Source organism: Schistocerca cancellata, chromosome 3 (assembly GCF_023864275.1).
Source record: "Schistocerca cancellata isolate TAMUIC-IGC-003103 chromosome 3, iqSchCanc2.1, whole genome shotgun sequence".
Taxonomy (NCBI): domain Eukaryota; kingdom Metazoa; phylum Arthropoda; class Insecta; order Orthoptera; family Acrididae; genus Schistocerca; species Schistocerca cancellata.
In genome coordinates, this window is record NC_064628.1 from 841,808,380 (window position 1) to 841,820,388 (window position 12,009).

The window sequence follows — 12,009 nt, forward strand, 5'->3', positions numbered from 1 at the left end:
TATTTCTTCTCTATGGATTTTAATACCTACTCCGAATTTTTCTTTTGTTTCCTTTACTGCTTGCTCAATATACAGATTAAATAACATCGGGGAGAGGCTACAACCCTGTCTTACTCCCTTCCCAACCACTGCTTCCCTTTCATGTCCCTCGACTCTTATAATTGCCATCTGCTTTCTGTACAAATTGTAAATAGCCTTTCGCTCCCTGTATTTTACCCCTGCCACCTTCAGAATTTGACAGAGAGTATTCCAGTCAACATTGTCAAAAGCTTTCTCTAAGTCTACAAATGCTAGAAACGTAGGTTTGCCTTTCCTTAATCTTTCTTCTAAGATAAGCCGTAAGGTCAGTATTGCCTCACGTGTTCCAGTATTTCTACGGAACCCAAACTGATCTTCCCCGAGGTCGGCTTCTACTAGTTTTTCCATTCGTCTGTAAAGAATTCGTGTTAGTATTTTGCAGCTGTGGCTTATTAAACTGATTGTTCGATAATTTTCACATCTGTCAACACCTGCTTTCTTTGGGATTGGAATTATTATATTCTTCTTGAAGTCTGAGGGTATTTCGCCTGTTTCATACATCTTGCTCACCAGATGGTAGAGTTTTGTCAGGACTGGCTCTCCCAAGGCCGTCAGTAGTTCCAATGGAATGTTGTCTACTCCGGGGGCCTTGTTTAGACTCAGGTCTTTCAGTGCTCTGTCAAACTCTTCACGCAGTATCATATCTCCCATTTCATCTTCATCTACATCTTCTTCCATTTCCATAATATTGTCCTCAAGTACATCGCCCTTGTGTAGACCCTCTATATACTCCTTCCACCTTTCTGCTTTCCCGTCTTTGCTTAGAACTGGGTTTCCATCTGAGCTCTTGATGTTCATACAAGTGGTTCACTTATCTCCAAAGGTCTCTTTAATTTTCCTGTAGGCAGTATCTATCTTACCCCGAGTGAGATAAGCCTCTACATCCTTACATTTGTCCTCTAGCCATCCCTGCTTAGCCATTTTGCACTTCCTATCGATCTCATTTTTGAGACGTTTGTATTCCTTTTTGCCTGCTTCATTTGCTGCATTTTTATATTTTCTCCTTTCATCAATTAAATTCAATATTTCTTCTGTTACCCAAGGATTTCTACTAGCCCTCGTCTTTTTACCTACTTGATCCTCTGCTACCTTCACTACTTCATCCCTCAAAGCTACCCATTCTTCTTCTACTGTGTTTCTATCCCCCATTCCTGTCAATTGTTCCCTTATGCTCTCCCTGAAACTCTGTACAACCTCTGGTTCTTTCAGTTTATCCAGGTCCCATCTCCTTAAATTCCCACCTTTTTGCAGTTTCTTCAGTTTTAATCTACATTTCATAACCAATAGATTGTGGTCAGAGTCCACATCTGCCCCTGGAAATGTCTTACAATTTAAAACCTGGTTCCTAAATCTCTGTCTTACCATTATATAATCTATCTGATACCTTTTAGTATCTCCAGGGTTCTTCCATGTATACAACCTTCTATCATGATTCTTAAACCAAGTGTTAACTATGATTAAGTTGTGCTCTGTGCAAAATTCTACCAGGTGGCTTCCTCTTTCATTTCTTAGCCCCAATCCATATTCACCTACTACGTTTCCTTCTCTCCCTTTTCCTACACTCGAATTCCAGTCACCCATGACTATTAAATTTTCGTCTCCCTTCACTATCTGAATAATTTCTTTTATTTCATCATACATTTCTTCAATTTCTTCGTCATCTGCAGAGCTAGTTGGCATATAAACTTGTACTACTGTAGTAGGTGTGGGCTTCGTATCTATCTTGGCCACAATAATGCGTTCACTATGCTGTTTGTAGTAGCTTACCCGCATTCCTATTTTCCTATTCATTATTAAACCTACTCCTGCATTACCCCTATTTGACTTTGTGTTTATAACCCTGTAATCACCTGACCAAAAGTCTTGTTCCTCCTGCCACCGAACTTCACTAATTCCCACTATATCTAACTTTAACCTATTCATTTCCCTTTTTAAATTTTCTAACCTACCTGCCCGATTAAGGGATCTGACATTCCACGCTCCGATCCGTAGAATGCCAGTTTTCTTTCTCCTGATAACGACATCCTCTTGAGTAGTCCCCGCCCGGAGATCCGAATGGGGGACTATTTTACCTCCGGAATATTTTACCCAAGAGGACGCCATCATCATTTAATCATACAGTAAAGCTGCATGCCCTCGGGAAAAATTACGGCCGTAGTTTCCCCTTGCTTTCAGCCGTTCGCAGTACCAGCACAGGAAGGCCGTTTTGGTTATTGTTACAAGGCCAGATCAGTCAATCATCCAAACTGTTGCCCTTGCAACTACTGTAGAGGCTGCTGCCCCTCTTCAGGAACCACACGTTTGTCTGGCCTCTCAACAGATACCCATCCGTTGTGGTTGTACCTACGGTATGGCTATCTGTATCGCTGAGGCACGCAAGCCTCCCCACCAACGGCAAGGTCCATGGTTCATGGGGGGGGGAAAAGGAAAATATAATAACGAAAACATATAAAATGACAGTAATATTAACCAACACTAGGAATATAATAGATTAATAGAATAAAATGTCTTTTTTTTAATGTATCGTTGTGTATATATTTAAATAAATATATATGGTTTTCAGACAATTCATTTGTTGCAGTTTATGTGACAAACTCTTATGTTTTCATCACTTTTTTGGGGGTGATTATCACATCCACAGGAAAACCTAAATCGGGCAAGGTAGAAGAATCTTTTTAGCCATTCGCCAAGTGTTGCAGTTTATGTGACAAACTGTTATGTTTTCATCACTTTTTGGGAGTGATTATCACATCCACAAGAAAACCTAAATCGGGCAAGGTAGAAGAATCTTTTTACCCATTCGCCAAGTGCACAAGTTAGGTGGGTCGACAACATATTCATGTCATGTGACGAACATGCCGTATACAATATATCAAACGTATTTTCCTGTGGAGGAATCGGTTGACCTATGACCTCGCGATCAAATGTTTTCGGTTCCCATCGGAGAGGCACGTCCTTTCGTCTACTAATCGCACGGTTTTGCGGTACGGTCGCAAAACACAGACACCAAACTTATTACAGTGAACAGAGACGTCAATGAACGAACGGACAGATCATAACTTTGCGAAAATAATGAAAATAAACTTTTCACTCGAGGGAATACTTGAACGAAGGACCTCTCGTTCCTCAGCTGCTCACGCTAACCACGGGACCACGGTGCTCCTGGTCTTACATTCTGCCTGATGTTGCTTATCTTGCACATGGACTACTCAGTTTGTATATTTTGCTTATTTTTTTTCATAGTTCCACACAACTTCTTCCTGTTTTCTCGATTGATCTGTGTTCAGTTTTTCAAGGCCTATCCACTGTGCCAACTTGTAACTAAATATCAGGGGGGTGCGATGGGGAGGTTCCCGTGTTAGTAAAGACTAAGACTAGAGTACTAAGGGCCATCTGAAGCTCAGTATGAAAGTAGTAGAAAGCACATCTAGAAATCTAGTTAAATCGTGGATTACAGCAAGGAAAGAAGTGCCGATTTCTGACTTCACTGAAATGAAGGGCTTCAATAATACATGCGCACATAGTTATTGTTGGATGAAACCAAGACAAGCTTGTTCATTTCTAGAAACGCTGTACAACAACTGCGGTGCTAATCAGAAGGAAAGACATTTTACAGCTGAGTAAAGTACAGGCAGAGCTATGCTTTTGTCTGTAGTTAAGTGAGGGCTGTTTAATTATCGGAGCTGAACACTGCTGAATATTCTGTTTGAAATATATTGTTAAAGAAGAGTTCAAGCTCTGGACATCGAGAAGATGAAATATCTTAGCTTTAGTAACAGCTGTACAATAAATGAGAAATTCTGTAAAGCTCTTTAGGGCCCAGCTGGATAATAAGTTAAACGGAATCTACACATAGATGTGCTAATCAAGAAGCTCAGTTTAGTGTGTCATCCATCTGTCACTGTGTTGTGATAAAGACAAGAGTTTGGTTTGTTTTCAATATTTTCACTGCCTTGCGGAATTTTGTCTGGTGCAGTGTACATAAAGTAATTAAAGTTATTGCAACTCTGTCGAAAACTGACGTTTTGCGTCCATGGATGTGAACAAAATGTAGGTTGATTCTTTCAGAAGAGAAGACAGCAACCGATCAACGTTCATAATGGTATTTATTTACACAAATAAGGCCGTAACCGATTTCGAAGCGACAGATTAATATTCAGGCGGCTGATCACGTCGAGATGCACATTTAATGTCGCAGGATTTTCAGTAGCACAACCATACCAAGATTGTTACACAGCAAGGAAGAATAAAGAGCAAAAAACTTACGCAAACTGCAACAAATGTCCATCTGACGTGAACACCCGTCTTACAAGTGAACCTCTCGGTTCGAAACCGGTTACGGCGTTATTTGTGTAATAAATAGCATTATTAGTAATGATTGGATACTGTCCTCTTCTTTGAAAGTATCAATCTACAAGTAAATAAAATTAACTGACCCTTCCGTATCTTCCTGATAGAACGGCATTGTAATAAATGGAAGTCACTATATTGCTTATATCCTACAGGATTAATTTATTCAATTAACCGGTTTTCGGCCTCAAGGCCATCGTCAGACTTTAGCTATCGTCGGAAAAGCAGTTGCAATGTTTGTAAACAAAAGTGGAGAAAAATGTTGCTTATCTAGAGTGAGGCACAAACACACAGCAAACGCAGTTTAAAAGGTAAAAATCTGAACACTAAATAAATATAAAGGGAGCAAACCTGAAGAACATAAGCACTAAATTTGAAAACTGTGCCTATATAACAGATGGCATTAATAAACAAACCCAACAAAATAAGATAAAATTAGTACTTGACAAGACTGTTTCAAGAGATATGAAATTCGGAAAGTGATACAGAAACTAATTAAAAGAAAGATTAACAACTGTAACAATCTAATTATGGAGTATAAAGGCAACCACAATAAAACAAAAAGAAACATTTGTCTCAGTTAAATGAATTTCCCTGCATCGTTGTTGCAACATCACAATTGACCACTTTCGACTATTTTGGCATTATCAAGTTCATCAGAAGGAAACTTAGAGCCTTTTTTTCAGATTTGGGAGGACAGTGATTTGAAACCGCGTCTTCCCACCAAGATTTAAGTTTTCCGTGAATTCCCTAGATTGCTTAAGAAACGAATACATACATGGAAATGGCGAAATAAGTAGGAATAAACAGTGAAGAAAGTAGTGGAAAACTGAGAGGTTATGTGAATTTGTAAGAGATGAAGCATTAAGCAGGTATCATCATTTAAGATTAAGGGAGCATTGTGGGCTAGATGTTTGTTGATTTCCAGGACTTCGAACAGGTTGCGTTTCTCGGTTTGTTGGTTCGGTTGTCCCAATTGTAAACTCTTTTTAACCGGTGTCTGTATAATTATCTTATTTTATTTGGCTTGTTTATTTAATGTAAACTGTTATATACGCACGGTTTTCTAGTACAGCGTTAATGTTTTTCCTGATTGCTCACTTTATGCTGTATTATTTATTGTACAATTTTTTGTATTTTAAATTGTATTACTTTCTCGTTACTATGGCATTTACTATGTATTTACTATGTATGACATTTACTATGTGTTCCTTATACTCCTCCATATTCCTGTATTTATTCATTGCTTTTTATCTTATTGCGATTGCGTATGTACTTCATATATTCTGTTGTTATAGTTGTTAATTCTTTCTTTAACTGGTTTCCGTATCACTTTCTGCGTTTAATACCTTTTGGAGCAATCTTGTCAATTACTAATTCTGTTTTATGTTATACGGTTTCTTTCTTAATATCAACTGTTGTGTTGGCACAGTTTTAGAATTTAGTGTTTGCTTCCTTTAGATTTATTTATTGTTCAACTTTTTGTCTTTTAAACTGCATTACCACCACACTGTCAAAGATGAAGTTTACTGTGTGTTTTTGCCTCACAAACATTGTTTATTCTTTGGCGACGACAGTAAGTTAAAGTGTGATGATGACCTTGTGAGCCGAAAACTAGTTAATTAGTCAGTAAATTAATCCTGCAGAACATACGTAGCATAGGGATTTTCATTTTTTAGTATAAAATGTGTTTATTCAGCAGACACAAGTAATAGGAATATAGTGTAAAGTTGATAATTGTACATTTTACAGTAGCCGTTTGAAAGGAACTTGGAATTCTTACAATCGTTTCCCGATACGTTTATTCCTTTATGGTTTCTGTTGCTGAAAAAAAAAAGGATCATCTTAAGCTGGTAACTTACACAGTCAAAACACGCGACACAAAAACAGTTTTCAAGCAGACGTTGCTTCCATATCTTAGGTTTACATTGGAGCTACGTACCTTGAGTCCAAAATATTCAACAAACTCGCATCTAACATAGACCAATAAATGGGGAATTCCAAACAATTCAAAAGAAAATTAAAAAAATATGTCTCATTAAACATTCAAGAGGATGTCATTATCAGGAGAAAGAAAACTGGCGTTCTACGGATCGGAGTGTGGAATGTCAGATCCCTTAATCGGGCAGGTAGGTTAGAAAATTTAAAAAGGGAAATGGATAGGTTAAAGTTAGATATAGTGGGAATTAGTGAAGTTCGGTGGCAGGAGGAACAAGACTTCTGGTCAGGTGACTACAGGGTTATAAACACAAAATCAAATAGGGGTAATGCAGGAGTAGGTTTAATAATGAACAGGAAAATAGGAATGCGGGTAAGCTACTACAAACAGCACTGCGAACGCATTGTTGTGGCCAAGATAGATACGAAGCCCACACCTACTACAGTAGTACAAGTTTATATGCCAACTAGCTCTGCAGATGATGAAGAAATTGAAGGAATGTATGATGAAATAAAAGAAATTATTCAGATAGTGAAGGGAGACGAAAATTTAATAGTCATGGGTGACTGGAATTCGAGTGTAGGAAAAGGAGAGAAGGAAACGTAGTAGGTGAATTTGGATTGGGGCTAAGAAATGAAAGAGGAAGCCGCCTGGTAGAATTTTGCACAGAGCACAACATAATCATAGCTAACACTTGGTTTAAGAATCATGAAAGAAGGTTGTATACATGGAAGAACCCTGGAGATACTAAAAGGTATCAGATAGATTATATAATGGTAAGACAGAGATTTAGGAACCAGGTTTTAAGTTGTAAGACATTTCCAGGGGCAGATGCGGACTCTGACCACAATCTATTGGTTATGACCTGTAGATTAAAACTGAAGAAACTGCAAAAAGGTGGGAATTTAAGGAGATGGGACCTGGATAAACTGAAAGAACCAGAGGTTGTACAGAGTTTCAGGGAGAGCATAAGGGAACAATTGACAGGAATGGGGGAAAGAAATACAGTAGAAGAAGAATGGGTAGCTTTGAGGGATGAAGTACTGAAGGTAGCAGAGGATCAAGTAGGTAAAAAGGCGAGGGCTAGTAGAAATCCTTGGGTAACAGAAGAAATATTGAATTTAATTGATGAAAGGAGAAAATATAAAAATGCAGTAAATGAGGCAGGCAAAAAGGAATACAAACGTCTCAAAAATGAGATCGACAGGAAGTGCAAAATGGCTAAGCAGGGATGGCTAGAGGACAAATGTAAGGATGTAGAGGCTTATCTCACTAGGGGTAAGATAGATACTGCCTACAGGAAAATTAAAGAGACCTTTGGAGATAGGAGAACCACTTGTATGAACATCAAGAGCTCAGATGGAAACCCAGTTCTAATCAAGGAAGGGAAAGCAGAAAGGTGGAAGGAGTATATAGAGGGTCTATACAAGAGCGATGCACTTGAGGACAATATTTTGGAAATGGAAGAGGATGTAGATGAAGATGAAATGGGAGATACGATACTGCGTGAAGAGTTTGACAGAGCACGGAAAGACCTAAGTCGAAATGAGGCCCCCGGAGTAGACAACATTCCATTGGAACTACTGACGACCTTGGGAGAGCCAGTCCTGACAAAACTCTACCACCTGGTGAGCAAGATGTATGAAACAGGCGAAATACCCTCAGATTTCAAGAAGAATATAATAATTCCAATCCCAAAGAAAGCAGGTGTTGACAGATGTGAAAATTACCGAACAATCAGTTTAATAAGCCACAGCTGAAAATACTAACACGAATTCTTTACAGACGAATGGAAAAACTAGTAGAAGCCGACCTCGGGGAAGATCAGTTTGGATTCCGTAGAAATACTGGAACAAGTGAGGCAATACTGACCTTACGACTTATCTTAGAAGAAAGATTAAGGATAGGCAAACCTACGTTTCTAGCATTTGTAGACTTAGAGAAAGCTTTTGACAATGTTGACTGGAATACTCTCTTTCAAATTCTAAAGGTAGCAGGGGTAAAATACAGGGAGCGAGAGGCTATTTACAATTTGTACAGAAACCAGATGGCAGTTATAAGAGTCGAGGGACATGAAAGGGAAGCAGTGATTGGGAAGGGAGTAAGACAGGGTTGTAGCCTCGCCCCAATGTAATTCAATCTGTATATTGAGCAAGCAGTAAAGGAAACAAAAGAAAAATTCGGAGTAGGTATTAAAATCCATGGAGAAGAAATAAAAACTTTGAGGTTCGCCGATGACATTGTAATTCTGTCAGAGACAGCAAAGGACGTGGAAGAGCAGTTGAATGGAATGGACAGTGTCTTGAAAGGAGGATATAAGATGAACATCAACAAAAGCAAAACGAGGATAATGGAATGTAGTCGAATTAAGTCGGGTGATGCTGAGGGAATTAGATTAGGAAATGAGACACTTAAAGTAGTAAAGGAGTTTTGCTATTTGGGGAGCAAAATAACTGATGTTGGTCGAAGTAGAGAGGATATAAAATGTAGACTGGCAATGGCAAGGAAAGCGTTTCTGAAGAAGAGAAATTCGTTAACATCGAGTATAGATTTAAGTGTCAGGAAGTCATTTCTGAAAGTATTAGTATGGAGTGTGGCCATGTATGGAAGTGAAACATGGACGATAAATAGTTTGGACAAGAAGAGAATAGAAGCTTTCGAAATGTGGTGCTACAGAAGCTTGTTGAAGATTAGATGGGTAGATCACATAACTAATGAGGAAGTATTGACTAGGATTGGGGAGAAGAGAAGTTTGTGGCACAACTTGACCAGAAGAAGGGATCGGTTGGTAGGACATGTTCTGAGGCATCAAGGGATCACCAATTTAGTATTGGAGGGCAGCGTGGAGGGTAAAAATTGTAGAAGGAGACCAAGAGATGAATACACTAAGCAGATTCAGAAGGATGTAGGTTGCAGTAGGTACTGGGAGATGAAGAAGCTTGCACAGGATAGAGTAGCATGGAGAGCTGCATCAAACCAGTCTCAGGACTGAAGACCACAACAACAACAAAGTTTATTTTGCTTATTTTCTTCAAGTTTTGAATCATAGTCTATTACCCGGCAAACAGAAGAGACCAATCCTGCTTAGTACTGCATCCTAATAGCCTTCAGGAACTATTATTGACTCCGAGTTATACATAGTCAACTACACTGGGACAATGCAGGTCGCTACGTTAATTGATGTGATTGACTAGCTTACGTCAATAACTGTTGTTTTGTTCTAATATGTCTTTCAGACGCTGGTGGAGACGAGCAGTAAATTAAAATACACTCCTGGAAATTGAAATAAGAACACCGTGAATTCATTGTCCCAGGAAGGGGAAACTTTATTGACACATTCCTGGGGTCAGATACATCACATGATCACACTGACAGAACCACAGGCACATAGACACAGGCAACAGAGCATGCACAATGTCGGCACTAGTACAGTGTATATCCACCTTTCGCAGCAATGCAGGCTGCTATTCTCCCATGGAGACGATCGTAGAGATGCTGGATGTAGTCCTGTGGAACGGCTTGCCATGCCATTTCCACCTGGCGCCTCAGTTGGACCAGCGTTCGTGCTGGACGTGCAGACCGCGTGAGACGACGCTTCATCCAGTCCCAAACATGCTCAATGGGGGACAGATCCGGAGATCTTGCTGACCAGGGTAGTTGACTTACACCTTCTAGAGCACGTTGGGTGGCACGGGATACATGCGGACGTGCATTGTCCTGTTGGAAAAGCAAGTTCCCTTGCCGGTCTAGGAATGGTAGAACGATGGGTTCGATGACGGATTGGATGTACCGTGCACTATTCAGTGTCCCCTCGACGATCACCAGTGGTGTACGGCCAGTGTAGGAGATCGCTCCCCACACCATGATGCCGGGTGTTGGCCCTGTGTGCCTCGGTCGTATGCAGTCCTGATTGTGGCGCTCACCTGCACGGCGCCAAACACGCATACGACCATCATTGGCACCAAGGCAGAAGCGACTCTCATCGCTGAAGACGACACGTCTCCATTCGTCCCTCCATTCACGCCTGTCGCGACACCACTGGAGGCGGGCTGCACGATGTTGGGGTGTGAGCGGAAGACGGCCTAACGGTGTGCGGGACCGTAGCCCAGCTTCATGGAGACGGTTGCGAATGGTCCTCGCCGATACCCCAGGAGCAACAGTGCCCCTAATTTGCTGGGAAGTGGCGGTGCGGTCCCCTACGGCACGGCGTAGGATCCTACGGTCTTGGCGTGCATCCGTGCGTCGCTGCGGTCGGGTCCCAGGTCGACGGGCACGTGCACCTTCCGCCGACCACTGGCGACAACATCGATGTACTGTGGAGACCTCACGCCCCACGTGTTGAGCAATTCGGCGGTACGTCCACCCGGCCTCCCGCATGCCCACTATACGCCCTCGCTCAAAGTCCGTCAACTGCACATACGGTTCACATCCACACTGTCGCGGCATGCTACCAGTGTTAAAGACTGCGATGGAGCTCCGTATGCCACGGCAAACTGGCTGACACTGACGGCGGCGGTGCACAAATGCTGCGCAGCTAGCGCCATTCGACGGCCAACACCGCGGTTCCTGGTGTGTCCGCTGTGCCGTGCGTGTGATCATTGCTTGTACAGCCCTCTCGCAGTGTCCGGAGCAAGTATGGTGGGTCTGACACACCGGTGTCAATGTGTTCTTTTTTCCATTTCCAGGAGTGTATTATGATCAGTTCAACAGGTTTTCGGTTTAAAAATATCGTTCTTCACACACATTGCACCTGTGGTCAACTGTGTAACTCGCACGCCACTTTGTGGGAGTTAAACAGAAGGTTCTTCCAGTGTCATAATCATTTCTTAGTTTTCTGTACCATTAGCGGAGGCTGCGCGAGAAGAACATATGTCGGTAGGCCTGCTGCGAGTTTGAATTTCTCTGATTTTGCCATCATGACCACATCGCGAGACGTATTTGGAAGGAAGTACTATATTACCTGACTATTTTTGGACTTTGGTATACGAAATTTCAGCCTCTCCTTGAAGCACAAAACATCTCTGTCAGCATACGTCACCGCAGTTTGTCGTGTATCGCCGATATACTATCTCATGCCAAACGTTTTGTTGATTAGGTTCAAAATTACACTACGCTTAGCGTTTTTGTATTAAAATATTCTTTTCCCGGGTAACTGTGAATCAATACGCTGAAATGTTGCATGAGTTAGAGACGATGGAAGAGGGATCAATAACGCAAAATAATAAAACCGCATCTGCTGTCTATTAAAATATTCGTGGAGAATAATTATTTAGTTACTAGAAAGGAATATAAAATACCTGTACATTTTAATGGAATCCACAATAGGCTTGTTCTCTTAATATTTGGTTCCTGCATAAGTCCGAAAGCTTTTTTTATAAATTTAATAAACACAACAGATAGACGTACAGAGACTTTAGTCACCAGTAACGTATTCTCCATCACTGTTTACCACAGTCTGCTAAAGCTGGGGTAACGTTTCGATTCCGCGACCGTAGAAATCCCGCGGTTTTGACGCGAAGAATTCGCCGAGCCACTTTTGGAGCTCATTTTCGTCCTGAAAAGAAGTCCCTTGAAGGCTGTTCGATAGAGAGCGGAAAAGAAAATCTGAGAGGACAAGATCAGGTGAATAATACAAAATGAAT